This window comes from Gallinula chloropus, assembly GCF_964237585.1.
Source record: "Gallinula chloropus genome assembly, chromosome: Z".
Classification (NCBI taxonomy): domain Eukaryota; kingdom Metazoa; phylum Chordata; class Aves; order Gruiformes; family Rallidae; genus Gallinula; species Gallinula chloropus.
In genome coordinates, this window is record NC_140089.1 from 80,502,236 (window position 1) to 80,517,144 (window position 14,909).

The window sequence follows — 14,909 nt, forward strand, 5'->3', positions numbered from 1 at the left end:
CATCCCGCTACTAAACGCGGCCCGGCAGGGCACTGCCTCCCCGCCGCCCGGCACAGCGCTGCGGCGGAGCCTCCCGCCCCTCGCAGGAGCCCTTCCCGGCCTCAACCCGCCGCGGAGCGCCCCGAGGAGCGGTTTAGTCCCGCGGGTCCCGGACAGCTCCGCGGCAGCGGAACGGGACCGAAACCCGGACGGACCCTTCCGGCGCGCGTTGGGGGCGTGGCGGCGGCGGCGGCGGCGGGGGGGAGAGGCGTGGCCAGGGTCACGTGACGGGGAAGACGCCGGTATTTCCCGCCCTGCTCACGTGGTGCCAGGGGGTAGGCGGAAGGGCTGGTGGATGGGCGCGCACGGGCCGTGCGTGTGAGGAGAGAGGCGAGCGGGAAGGGGGTGACGGTGAGCGGGCGCGCGGCATCGCGCCGCGTCACGTTACGTGGCCGGGGTGGGGGGGGAGTGGGGTGGGGGTGAGCGGCCTCGCGCGCGTGGAAAAGGAGGGGAGGGGGTCGAGAGGAGGGGGGGGGGGGGGGTCGAGGCAGCAGCGAGCGAGGCGCGGGGCGGTCACGTGACGGTGGTGGGCTCCGCTGCCGCTTTGTGAGCGCATTGGGCAGGTACCGCGCGGGGAGGGTGGAGGGGGGTGGGGGGGGGAAGCGGGGCTGGGGTCGCGCGCGGCCGCAGGGTGAGGGGTGGCCCGGGGGGGGCGCGAGGGGGGGAGGGCTGGGGGGTGGTGGTGGTGGGGGGGTGCGCGTGCCTGTCCCGCACCCCGCGCGGCGGCGGCGAGAGGGGCGGTGGGCCCGCGCGCCCGCGGGAGGCCCGCGCGCCCTTCCCCCGCCCCGCTGTCCGGCCGGCGGCCGCCGCTGCCCTGGCGGCCTCCGGACCCCCCCCCACCCCGCCCCGGGCCCGCCCGTCGCCCTCCCGCGGGGCTGGGTACGACGGGCCCGTCGCGGGGTCCGGTTCCCCGTCCCGGCGGGAGGTTTTGTCCGGCGGCGGGTGCCTGCCAGGGGCGTCCCCTTCCCCGCCGGGCCTGCTGCCCCTTCGCGGCCGCGGAGGGGTTGGGGGGGTGGCGGCGAGTGAGGGGAGGCGGCTCTGCCCTACTTTTGCTGGCGGCCGCCCGGGGGAAAGCTGCGCCCTGCCCTAGATTGCCGCCCCCCCCCACCCCCTTCTCTCTCTTCAGGGGCGCGGGTGGGGGCCGCTGAGGCCGCCCTGCCCCTGCCCGGGCTCTTGTGTGGGGGGGGAGCCGACCTGACCCGCGGCGGGTGGCGGGAGCGGTGCGTTCGCTTCCCTCCCGCCTCGGCTCGGGACAGGGGGGTCCTGTGCCCCATCCTTCTTCTTTCTCATCTCCATGTGGCCCGTGAGTTTCTCTTCTGACAGGGTTTCTGCTTTTCTGGGGCCTGAGGGGGGGGTGTGTGTGTGTGAAGAAAAGGGGATGCAGCTGGATTCCTCAGAGGAAAAGTGGGGCTGGTGGAGGGGAGTGTGTGCCTTTGGGCCTGTTCCTAATCTCCAGTCAGGCCAGAGCAGGGCTGGCAGCACAGGAGGGGTGGATAACTGGATTTCTGCCTTGCATGGGGGTTTTACTTCCATGTTGTCTTTCCCCATCTCCTCCTTGGGTTCTCCCTTGCTGGTGGGGGGATTAGGGCAGCTGTGTCACCGTCGCATCTACACTCACCATAGCATCGTGACAGCTACAGTGAGTTACTTGAGGACATGGCGACAAATGAACCCTTCTCTCTGCTAACCTTCTCTACACAGTCCTTCCTCACCCCTGAGGGTGTGGGCTGCTGGCAATTCTAAGTCAGGGCAGGCCTTTGCTGTCGGAGTGGCTTGTGTTGCACTTAAAAGCCTTCTATGCTTGCTGTTGTTGCTGAAGGAAACGATAGCAGGGAAGTGAACTGGTAGAAAGAAACCCTTTTGCAAGGAAGGAGCCTGATAGACATTCAAGCCTGGCAAGGATCTGAGCTCTGGGATGTGGAGTGGGTTTAAAAATACGTGCTGGGAGGTCTGCAGTGCTGTGGAATGCCACCTGGGAGCCACTCGGGGTGAACCCGGTTTGAAGCTTCTGTCTTACAGGTTTGCTAACGTCAGGAAGCGCGGACGTGCAGAGCCCTCTTGGTTGTGTTCAAAGGAAGATGCAGTCTTGTGGACAGAAACTTTGGGTTTGGTATGGAGCTGTGTAAGGGGGTGGAGGGGGGGCACACAGGGGCCAGCCTGCTTGGTTTCTTGTCACCAAGCAGCCACCGGTCCTGTGTTACCTCAATTTGGGTAAAAGCTGAATGCTGCTAATACAGCAGCAGATAAAAGGCAATAGCTTCTGGGGCAGTAGTGGCTGGTGAAATGGAGGGGCTTGTGTCCTGGTGTGGGAGCAGCTGTTTTTTTCAAGGACAGAAATTGGAGCTGGATGTGTGTGAGAGCTGGGGGAGGATGTGCACACAGGCCTGAAGGAGCAGCCTTTGCCTTTGAAAGGGAGCCCTTTGCCACAAACTGCAGCGAACCAGCCTTCTGAGGCTTTGCTTTCTTACTATTTACCAGGGACCTTTAGCAATTCTTGGTTGTATCACGCTCTCTAGTGGAATCTGGCTTTGGATTCCTACCTGAGGGACTCAGTATTTATACCTGGGCCCAATCTCTGCTGTGGTTTGACCTAACTTGTTTAAAGAATTTATTTTTAACCTTACACTAGGTAACTTGAAAGCAAGCAGGGCTAAATCGCTTCACAGAGTTAATGATGTTTTGGGTCTCCTGGAGTGTTACATGGAGGAACTGGATTAACTGGTGTAAAACTATTTTGATGCACGGTCTGGAAAATGAGCCAGCTTTTCTGTTCATAACCTCAACTGTCTTAGCAACTTGAGGGAAGGAGGGAAGAATGTGAATTGGACAAGGTCTGTTCTGCTTTGTTCTAGTTGCAGTTTTTAAAATAACTGCTTGTAGTAATAAAACAAAAAGGCATGAAAATTCAGATATGCAGGCTGTTTCACTGGCATTAGTTTTGCCAGTCCTCAGAAAAGCTCCTGATGCTATGACTTGCAAAAGGTTTCCACCATTTGAGGGGACTTTGGGGTTATGGACTTGCCACTAAAATCAAAGGGAGATAGGGTAAATACAACAAAACTATCTTGTCTAGTACCAGAAGATACTATTTTAAAATTTTTTTTAAAGTTCTTCCAATTTTTAAGCTACTGTTTGGAACTTAGAAGCAGATTTTTTTCTTGTTTTGTATTTCTTCCGTGGACTTTGTGTGATGCTTTCCTCACAGAATGCCATGTTTTTGGTATATGTTGGTATCACCCTGGTGATGCTGGTCATAACAGAATAGTATGCTGATTGGTAGTCCTTGAGAAATGGATGTATCATAGGCTTAATAATTCTGTTAATAATTACTGTTGATAGTATTGCTATCAATAGTAATATTTACTTTCAATTTTGGTAATGATTTGGTACCAATACTCAGAATAGGTTCTTCATGAAAGAATAGGAATACAACTTTATATCTTTTATTAAATACATATTTTTATTTACATTTGTCTTTTTATTTGGCTGAAAAACATGGTCAAGGCTCTGGAGACCTGTGTCCTGTGTGTGGGCTTGCACAGTCTTGTGTGACCTTGGTAGAGGAAAAGCCAAGTGACTTGTCCCCTTTATAAGATGGCAAATTATAGAAACTCAGTGTTGTATCTTTGTACTTCAGAAGTATTGAATGGAAGGTGCTAGATGAAGTACAAGTAATACCTACTTCAGTGGTGGTGTTCTGCTGTAGACTTTAGTGGATTTTTTTTGTCCCCTGATAACACTCTGCTCACATGTAGCCCATTGCATCCTCTTAGCTTTTCAGGGAAGACCTTGTTTGGACTTGTCCTGCTTTTCATATGCCTTCCCAAAACTTGTGCTCATTCAACTGAGCAGAGCAGGCTGCCCAGAGAAGCTGTGGCTGCCCCCTCCCTGGCAGGGTTCAGGGCCAGGCTGGATGGGGCAACCTGGGCTGGTGGAGGGTGTCCCTGCCCATGGCAGGGGATTGGGATTAGGTGGGCTTGAGGTCCCTTCCACACAAATCAGTCTGTGGTTCTGTGATGATGGGTTGTGAAGTAGCTCCTTTGGAGTTAATGCAGGTTAGTATTTTACAAAAGTGATAGAAATGGTTTCTCCATTTTGCTCTAACTTGAAAGTCTTCTAACTTTGGCCATCTAAACTGGCATTTTGTTAGAACTCTCTGCTCACCCTGGGCTCCTGCAGTCCATTTCACAGGTGTGGTACCTTCAGACCTTTTTCCATACTACTTCTCAGTGCTGCACAGACTAAGGACAGATTAGAGGCGGTAGTCTCGTGCCTAAGATCTCCCAGCTTGCTCAGCTTGCTTTTAGTACTACTATTTTGCTGAGTTTATTTTTTTATTTAGGTTTTCTCTAGATAGTAAAACTTTAGAGGTTATATGAACAACTTTGTAAAGTTGTTTCTGGTCTCAATTCTTTTGAAATGGTTTTTCTTTTTTCTTTTTAAAGTCCATCTGTCTTTGAAAGTTGCAAGATACTGTGTCTTCTTTTGAAGATAAACTTTGTCAAGCTTTTTTCCTCTTCTTCCCTAGCTTCTTAAATCAGTCTTCCAACAGATGAGCTTGGAGGAGTCCTAAACCTGGCTGAGTGTAGCATTTTTGCATTAAAAACAACAAAATGTTTCCCATATTGAGAAAGCTTTGATCGTTCCAGAGACCTAAAGCTTGCCTAAAGTAGTACTCCTATGGTGACTTCATGGGCTTGTGTTTTTGGTGTTTGGTTTGTTTTTTTTTTTTTTCCTTCTTTCTTTATCATACAGGAAACAGTTTGTTCCAAATCTGCAGAAGACATAGGTTCAACAGAATTTTGTCTTACAGAGTCATTTAGTGTTTGAATTAAAAATTAAATGAAGACACAAATACTTTCTTAATGCCCAGATTTGAATCATTAGGTTGTGCTTTTTTAACCTGGCTTAATCAGGGAGGGAAGTCTGTCTGAGTCTTTTAGGCAGACCTGTGGTTGAAGGTGTAAAGTTTGAATTGAGTAGCTGTGGCCATATTCCAAAATATTTCTATTGGTTAGATATATAGAGAGGAAGGGTTTGGTTTGTTTTTTTACAGTTTGGCTGTTTATGGTGTAGGTTTCATCTGGAACCTTTCAGTGGTATTTCTTACAACTGAAATACTGTTCCTGGAAGTAGGATGATGCTTTGGAGAGCATATTGAGGTTGCTTTTGAGCAAAGTAAGTTGTGGGTTTTTTTTCCCATTGTATTTGTTTTGTTAGAAGTTTTTTAAGGATAGTGGATGTAATAATGTGGAATGAAGCACATGGCTATTGAAAGCTCTTTTGTTTCCTCTTTCTGTTTGGTTTTATGTGTCAACTGAATCATGGCTACTTTATGGTAAACCCTTGATCAGTGTCTTTTATTACCACATTGTTCCATGTTTCCCTGTATTTGAAGGATATTGCTGATTTTTTGGTTTTTTTTTCTTCCCCCTTCTGCTTTTACACTCTTCCTTGATTTTCAGACTTGCATGCTGTCTTAGATGCAGTTTCAGCAACATGCATCTGAAAGGAATCCTGGTGCCAAACCCTCTTCTCCTGTTAAGGCTGTACATAGTAAATTCTGTTGTAAATTCTGGTCCATGCCTTTGATGGTCTGTGCTTCAGGTGACAGATGTCTTCTGTTCCTGGGCTTTTATTTCAGCTTTCAGTCACACATTCTTCAGATTGCTGGCTTGTGATCCATTTCCAGCCTGTCATAAGTGGGGCCTAAGTCACTGATGTTAACTTTGGGTGACTAAACGTGATGAGAGGGAGCAGTACTGCACGTCCTGGCCTTGTGCTTCACTTTCTTTTATTAGCCATGGAATGATTTTCTGAGTGTTTTGAACATGGGGTAAGTGCCAAGGGGGTAGCTGTCTGAAATTCAGTTCAGAGAAAGATGGATACAGTGTTATGAACTTGATGAAGGCAAGTTAATGTATGTGCAGAAGGGGTTTGGTCTTTGTTGGTGGTTTTTGTTTGTTTTTTTTTTCCAGTGATTGAGAGAACCTGGTGGTTTCTGATGCATCCACAACCTGCTGGGTTTCTTTGCAGCCTCTTGATGTCCATTTAACAGCCGTGTCCAGGAACCTTTATTTCCATCTCCGGAAAAGATGCTTATTATCCTTCTTGAATAGTTCTCTGGTTTGACTGCAAGTATAAAACTACCTGCAACTTTATTACCTGTACACCAGTTTTCATTGTTCACTGTTTTACCTGTTGGTGTAGCAGTGTGTGTTGCTGGATTTGAACTCCCAGTGACTTTTACTCTAACTGATTTAATTGAAGATAGCCATTCACTTGATTTTTCTTTCTATGACTGTGCAGAATTGCTGGAGTTGAGGAGTTGTCCCTAGTGAAGCTTGTGGAGCGTTTTTGATAAAAGCTTTTCTGTTAGAGGACTTCCTTCCCTTTTCCCTTTGTTTAACCTGACTGAGGCTTGCAGGGATCTCTGGGTGTCATCCTGTCTCCCCCTGCTCAAGCAGAGCCAGCTGCAGCAGGCTGCCCAGAAGCATACTTGGGTGTCTTCTGGATATCTCAAAGGTTGGACTCTCCCCCACCTCACTGCACAGCCTCTGTCAGTGCTTGGTCCCCCTCAAAGTAAAACATTCCCTGATGTTCAGGCACAGCCTGCTCTGTTTTGGTTTGTGCCTATCACCTCTGCTTTCATCTCTGGGTGCTGCTGAAATGAGCCTGGCTCTGTGTACCCTCCCTTCAGGTCTGTTGAGGAGACACCCCCTGCACCCTGAAAGAAAAGTTTTCTTCTCTAGTTTGAACTACTTGAGGCAGCCAAATACATAGCTTTGAGTTTGCCAGAAAGACTATACATTCTCACCTGCCACTGAGAAGGAGGTGGATTTGCAGTTGAATTTAGTAGGGGTGGTAACAGTAATTCATGACTCCTGGTAGGTGAAGTGGGTAAGGTTTGGGATGTGTGTTTAGTAAGATCTGTATTTCAAATCTGAATGACTTCTGTGCTTGCAAATAAGGAGTAATTGGCTGTCTTGCCACTTGCTGAACTGAAGACTGTAATTCAGCAGTTGTGTGAGGGAGAAAACAGGTATAGCACTTGATTGTCTGCTGGTGATAAAATTACCCAAGTCCTGTGTATGTTCCTTCCAGGAGCTGTGTGGATTGTCATCGATGATTTAATGTACATGCTGCATTTAAGAGAGTTTAGGATGAGTTCTTACTGCTCTTCTGCATATTAAGCAGCTCATCTTGTGAGGCTCTGTGCATCAAAATTATTTTTAAAAGTACTTTTAAGTAAGAGTAAAGATGAAACTTTGTAGAGTTACACAGGTCCTGGTGAATTAGAAATGAACTAGATCAGCCTATTTTTCCTGTTCTTGCAAATCCGTCCCTCTTCCCCCAGATCCCTGGAACCCCCCCCCAGCTGTAGACAAAGGTTAAAACAAAGTCAGTTCGTTAAAATGACTTCATAGTTAGGGATATTGAATCTGAGAAGTGCTGGGACAGCTCTTTTTAAGTACTGTCCCCTGAAATGAAACATCAGTGAGGTTTAGTTTCTGCTGGGAAGCCTACCTCAAATATTTCTAATGACTTGCCTACCTTGCTGATTCCATTGATTGTTAGGGAGTGCTTCTGAGTACTTCAGTCATGGGAGAAAGGGAAGAGAAAATGTTTAACTTGGGTGTTTTTTCTCAAGAAATCCAGTAAAATAGTATGTGTTCTGTTGATGTTATGTGTTTCACTAATTATGAAATGACTTACCTATTATAAAATGTAATAATTGAGGCCAAGAAATGACAAAACTGTCCCTGTTCAGTTGATTTTGATATCTAAGCAAAAGCACCTAGTATCTAAGCATGCAGCATACTGAGTGACACATCTTACCTTGCAGGCCAGAACAAGCAGGTTTTGAACCTCGAGTCAGACTGTGGTAACTAAAACCTCTTTCACCCAGCAAAAACCAAGTAGCTCTTTGAGATTCAAGCTGAAGGTAGGAGAGAACAAATTAAATAGTTCAGCAACTGGAATTGTTTTCCTCCCCATGTTGAGGAGAGGTGGTGGGCTGGGAACTGGCTTTATGGTTGTAGGTTGCCTTATTAAACTTCTAATTTGCCAGACCCTGATTGAGAAGCTGCATGCAACTCTTCCTCCCCTTCCAGCTGCTCCATGATATGGGAGGAAAGTTTGGATCAGCGTGTTCTTTTGGTGGTACATTCTCTCCTTGACTCAACACACATGTCTTTGTGCTGTATATTGAGGTATGAGGTAGAGTGAGTTGTCTGTGGAGAAGCAGGAGGAGGATGTGGCTTAGGGGTAGTTGCAAGATGGATTTGGGCTGGAGGGGGAGAAATGGGGGAAGAGTCTGGTATTCTTGATGACCAATATGATGGGTTGCTGCTCGGATTTGTTTGTTTGAATTGCCTGGAGTTTGGCTCACAGCAGCTGAAATCAAGTCATTAATGCTGGGCATCCTTAGCTGTGTCTTTACAAACAAAATTCCTGCTTTGGTGAACTGCACTGGAAGGGAGGGATGAAGTATTGAAGGGAGCAATGGGCCCTGGTGGAACATGTGGGGAGGAGGAAGTGGTCTGTTCTCTGCACCCCTCTGTTCTCTGCATCCCTTTGAGTTATTAAATCTGCATGGTGAATTATTTGACTCTGTGGCTATGTTTCAGTCTCTAGAACCAGTTGCTCTGTCAGTGTGTAGCAGCTGAGGCTTCAGTAATGCAAACTGGGAAGCTGGGAGTTTGTGTCTTGTGTCTCCTGGTATTCCTATAAATGCATTTTTGTTCTAAATTTATGGGTACATGTTGCTGCAGAGTTGCTTTTTTCCCCAGAAGTTTATATATGAACAGACATGCCATGAGATAGTGTGAAAGTTTTTTTTTTAAGATCGTCTTTTTGTTCTTTTTCTAAGGGACAAATGTAAAGGGGAAAGGGTAAGCTATCTCTGCTGGCACTTTAATGAAGGGGAAAGGTAGCTCTCTTTAGAGATGTACTTTGTCCTTCTGTTGAATAAAATGAGCTTGTCACCACCTACATTTTCTGAAAAATCTCAGATTTCTCAGTTTCCCTGCCAGGTGAAGTAATATCACATAAGCATAGCTCTAACACAGTACTAAACTTTGCTGAAATGAACTTATTTTATTGTAGTTAAAGCCTAAGGGCGTTCAGCTGAAGTCAACATGTGAGAGACTGAAAGTAGAGCCTTAGAGTAGGTTGTTATATCCAAATGGATGTTTGGGCATTGTGGCTCTATCATATTTTGTACCAGTTTTATATTTATGGCTGGAGAGGTGTAGAGGGGTCTGCTTTCTTAAAATCATGAAGATCAGCTTGGGAAAAGCAGTACCTTCTTCCAGACCCCGTTGTGAACTGACCTAAGTAGTTCACCTTCTGGGATGTGTCAAAGCTTATTGAAATGCTGACCTGCTGCATTTAGTCTTCACCCCTCTTTTTCATAAGTTGTTTGTATTGCTAAAAGGACACAAATTTCTAATTTAAAAAAATAAAATGAAATTGAAAAAAGCCCTCAATTTACTTTAACCCCCCCCCCCAAAAAAAAACTGTATAAAATGAAGGTTTTTATTAAGCTTCAAACCAGCTAAGATCTTTTTTTGAAAGATACTTTGCATATTTTAAAATCATATTTAATTCTCTAACGTGACTGAAATGCAGGTTTTTTGTTTAAATCTCTGCTGAAAAGTGAGTTCCAGGTAAACATTGATATATTTATACTTGCTTCTGAAGTAAAATGACAGCCTCTTGTGGATTTGTAGTAGCTATAAGGTCTCTTTGTTGTATTACTTTTAAAATTTGATAGGAATTTTGATAATTCAGTTGAGCAAAGTGGTGTGGTGTGTTTCTGTTTGGGCTTTTCCCCCTCTCAAATATGCTTGCATATGCGAATACACATTGAGGCCTGACTGATGATCTCTGATATAGAAGGTGTTTTGTGTTCTGGAAACTTTCTGGGTTTTATTAATTGTGCACATAACATTTGAGATCTTAGAATAGTTTTAAGGGAAGTTGCATATCTGGCCTTGGGGATGAGATAATATTTTTAAACAGGCTTTTTCCTCCCCTTTCTTCCTCTGGTAACAAATTCTGGAAGGAGCACGAGTGTTTTTCTTGGAGGTATTTGTAACTCTTCAAATGGACTTTCATGAATAAGTGGAAGTAAAAATCCTGCTACTTGAAGTTGCTGTTCTCAGCAGTTGCATGTATACTCAGGAATGTTTGAATGTGGTGTGTTTTGAGAGCTGTTTCATCCCATTCTATCAGTCTCTTGCAGTTGATCCTGTGAAGAAATTCCTGTGATGTGGCTGTGATCTCACAGTAACTTCCATGACAACAAATCTCAACATCTCTTGACTTCATGTCAGGGTTCTTTTGAGGTATGAAAACTAAGGTCATGCTACCACCTTGTGCTTTAGAGTTTTACAGCAGAGCATCAGGGTTGGTAAGTATTGTTTTTCAGTTTTAAGATTCTAGAAAATGGAGGTACCAAACGGGCAAAATCAATTTATGAGGCTTGTAGGCTTTCAAAACAAAACCTAAAAAACCCTCAACCCACCCAAAACCTGTGCAGAACTGCAAGTTTCAGTGTCCTGAAGGTGAGACAGGGAGTAGCCTTTTAGCAGTTTGCTTTCTGCTGATTACAGCTTTGGGTTAATGCTGTCTTGGACTTCTTGCTCTTAGCAGAGGAGGTGTGTAGAACGACAAATTGCATTTTTCGTCTTAAAATTTTTGTTTTCACCTTATTCTAGTGAATCAGGTGGTTCTTACTGTTTTTCCAGAGGCGATGTTTTAGGCAGTGTACTCGTTGAAGAACAGTCTTCATGAGTTAAATTGAGGACACACTTAAAACATACTGTTCTGCATTTGAAATTTGCCTCTTGGTAATTTCTCAATTTACTTAGTGTCATCTTGGCTTTTACAGCAAGTGTGCTTAGTGATTCCTTGTTGTGCTAGAAACCTTACAGAGCATTCTGTGAGAGTGCTGGATTCTGCAGGTGGGAAGGGGCAGCCCTGGCTGCACACCCAGCCTGGGGGATGAGAAGCTGGAGGCCAGCCATGCTGAGAGGGATCTGGGGGTCTCTGTCGACAGCAAGTTCCCCATGAGCCAGCAGTGTGCCCAGGCAGCCAGGAGGGACAACCCTGTCCTGGGGTGCATCAAGCACGGCAAGGCCGGCCGGGCCAGGCAGGGGCCTGTCCTGCTCTGCACTGCGCTGGGGCGGCCTCACCTCGAGTGCTGTGTGTGCAGTTCTGGGTGCCACGGTACAAGAGGGACATGGAACTGCTGGGGAGTGTCCAGAGGAGGGCAAGGAGGATGGGGAAGGGTCTGGAGGGGAAGTCTTACAAGGAGAGGCTGAGGAGCCTTGGTTTGTTCAGCCTGGAGAAGAGGGGACTGAGGGGAGACCTCATCATGGCCTGTGGCTTCCTGACAAGGGGGAGTGAAAGGACAGACACTGATCTCCTCTCTTTGGTGACCAGGGATGGAACCCGAGGGAACGGGATGAAGCTGTGACAGGGTAGGTTTAGGCTGGATGTTAGGAAGAGGTTCTGTACTGTGAGGGTGGTCAGGCACTGGCACAGGCTCCCCAGGGAAGGGGTCACAGCACTGAGCTTGGCTGAGTTCAAGAAGCGTCTGGACAATGCTCAGTCCCACACTCTGACCTGGCTGGTTCAGTGTGGAGCCAGGAGTTGGTCTTGGGGATCCTTATGGGTCCCTTCCAGCTCAGGAGATTCCATGAAATGACTGAAAAAGGTTGTTTTTTTTTTTTTGTTAAAAAGTTATTACTTTATCATGCAATTTTTGAAACTTTTAATATTTTATCTTGCTTACCTCTTGCTCATTCTTTGCTTGACTTCAGTGTAGATACAGCTTCTTGGTTTGCTTGGAGAAAATTGATGTTTACAACAGATCTTCTGCTGAAATGGTTTTAAAGATTGTCATTGCCAAACCATTTGTTCAGGGAGGTTTTTGTAGATACAGTATGATCTCTACAGCTGATACCTGTAATATTTTAATGCTGTTGCTAGAGTTGAACACTCTGATTAGCAAAATGTGTATTCCAGGTGCAGTTCAGAATTCACATGTGTACCCAGGGTGAGGTGCTGTAATTAATGAAAGATAGCTGTTTCAGAAACTTAAAGTTTGAAGAGTGCAAATCCTTTTTCAAATGTGAGTAACTCAGAACAGTTTTAACACTTGTTAGAACTTGTTTTGTAGATTGATGTTAAAATAGACATGTGTGTATTGTTTTCTTGGGATGTCTTAGAAAACAGATTTTCTACTTAGGCATTCTAATACTGCCTGCTGCATCATATAAACTGTGCAGTGAGGGGCTGTTAGGCTAACACAGCATAGTAATGAATAACCCATCAGAACACAAAAATATATTTAAGAGGAAATGTAACTCTTAAGAAAATAAGTGAATAAATACCTGAATTTCTTAATGGTCTGTTCATAGGAAGCTTTGAAGAATATATGCTCATTCTTTGCACTTAAAAAAAAAATATTATTATAAGCTAGTCTGGTTTGAAAAGAGTGGCAGGGTAGAGTGAGAACCTTCTACAGGAGACAGAAAACGTGTGGCAGCCAAACATGTAATTTGAGGCAGTCCAGACTTGCAGAAAAGTATAAAGATGGGGAGCTGGAACAGTGACTGTGGGTCTTAGAAGAAGCCTATAGGTGGTTTGTCCTCCCCCTCCCCCCATGTTAGAGAGAAGATAATTCTGAATTAAACACAGCAAAACTTTATGAGGCTTGACAGCAAATGTGAGCAGCCTGTCTCTCTAGCATCCTCTTTAGAGAGGTTAAGAAACCAAGAAGTTGGAGATGAGTTTCATTTTGCTTTTTAATATTAAGCATACAAGAACAGCCTGGATGGCTTTATTCCTGCTTTTAGGTTGGAATCCTGTTCCTTTGTAGTGTGCTGTATGTTTAAAGTTGTAAAGATTGTGAAGATTCATTTCCTTGGATGGTTGATAGAATTTTGGTGCAGATCAGACAGACCTGACCTCACATTAACTGTGAGAACAACGGAACAAGAGTAAGTGAACTTACTTGTGACACCAACTTGAAAAGTTGTGATCATGAAGAAAACAGTGCTCAGAGCTCACTGGGAAAGCTTGGAGTAAACCCTGTTTTTTTGACTGAAGCAGGTCAAGATGAGGATTAGTACATAAGGAAAGTAGTAAGGTCTGCCTTGTTTAAAGCCAGACAGAAAGCTGACAGCTGTCATGACCATAGAAGGAACAATCCAGAGTTGGCAGAAAAATAAAAATTACCTCTTATGGCCTCCAGTTGTGGGTGCTGTTTTGGTGTCTGCTTGCCTTGGAGCACCTGACAGTAAGTCTGAAATGACTCTGCTTCCCACAGTGTTTCACATTGTAAAGTATAAATTTTACATGAATTAATTGCATAAAATCTTGATTAAAAGCATATAGGATTGTGAAGGGGGAAACCTCTAAAACTGTCTTAGAAACGATTATTTTCCTCCTCCTGGAACTTTATATTCAGTTATATGTGTCACTGGGGGGGGGGGGAAATGTTTTGGTGGATTTTTCCTCTTGCCTGAGATGAACCTTGAGAAATATCATTATCTGGGAAAGACATTCTAGAATATCTAGTGTTCTTTAAATGAGCCTTTCTCAGCAAGGCTCCTGGTTTTCTTCAGTTTTCTGAATGCCTGAAGGTATCACAAGCAGCAGTCTGTACCTCTTCCCTCAGTGTCTCCTTCAAGGAGTGAGTAGGCTGTGTACAGGTTCAGGATGATACCTGGGCTCTTTGGTGTTGTTACCAAAACTCTGAAGCTAGAATCAAAAATTTGATACCACAGTGTTTCTGGTACACTTCCTGGATACAGCCTTACTGATCAAGTGCATTTGCTTTTGTTTCACTTGTCTTGTAATTTAGCTGCTGTTTTCAGTTGAGTCTGTAATGTGATGTGATGAGTGTTGCAAGTCTGAATTAATCTTCCCCTTCAAAACTTTTTTTTTTCCATGGTGGCACTTTCCACTTTGCTCCATGTCAGTTCTAGTGTGAATTCACTATGTGCCTTTGTTTTTGAGGCAGTTTAATACGTTTCTACCGGTGTGAGAATGAGGGTGCTGCTTACTGTGAGCCTCCTTGTCTGCAAGCAAACTCCCCTTCTGTAATTCCTCCTGGATATTGTCCTGGCTGTGTGGCTCCCAGCTTCTGCTAGCTATTTCCTTCTGTCTTTTGGAGTACCTGGGTCTCAACTTGAGTCTTCTTACTGGGTTTGTTTTTCTGTATAAACAGCAGTTAATGTTAGGGGCTGTTCAGATATGGGGTGTTACATCAGAGCATTTTAATACCCAAAGCTAGCAGTTCTCAGTACTTGTGTTTTTCCCTGCTCCTGTTATAATTCAGCATCTTTTTTTTTTGTTCTGGTACCAGTTTAATCAGCATTAGCTTTACTGATAAATTGTTAAATAACAAAACCCCCACTTTTTTGTTTTAAATAGCTTTTTTTCTTTGTTATTGCATGAATTAGTCATCTTGTGGGTACAGCTAGCTGCAGATTGTAGTGGTGATGGTTGGTAGGGGGTGGTCCACTGGAAGTTTTTTTTCTAACTGTAGTGTATCGTGGTTGGTACTGTCAGCAGATCACAAGCCTGAAGTGCCCCTGATGTGTGCTTGCAGCTTGTGCTGTATGTCCTGACATAGCCTAAGCCCAAACTGTTTCCTAAGTGTTCTGCTGACATTGTCACTAGAGGTGTGGAGAATGGTGGTTTTGAGGCAAGTTGGTCATAGTTAATGTAGGAAGGTGATATGTCCTGTACAGCTTCAGTGGTGTCTCTTAGTCTTACCTGAGATACTTTGGCTACTTAAATATTTATTTTCCATATAGTATTGATAGCTTAGTGAAAGGGTGACCTGAGAT

General features: G+C 45.3%; 1 protein-coding gene across 1 annotated transcript in view; it reads left to right on the forward strand.

The window, feature by feature from the left end:
• Window positions 1–375: 375 nt before the first annotated feature.
• The window catches only part of UBAP2 (ubiquitin associated protein 2), a 128,789-nt gene continuing 114,255 nt past the window's right edge, over window positions 376–14,909 (forward strand). The window contains exon 1 of the mRNA XM_084277975.1: window positions 376–390. The gene's annotated coding sequence lies outside the window, so the exon portion shown is untranslated. The remainder of the gene's footprint in view (window positions 391–14,909) is intronic.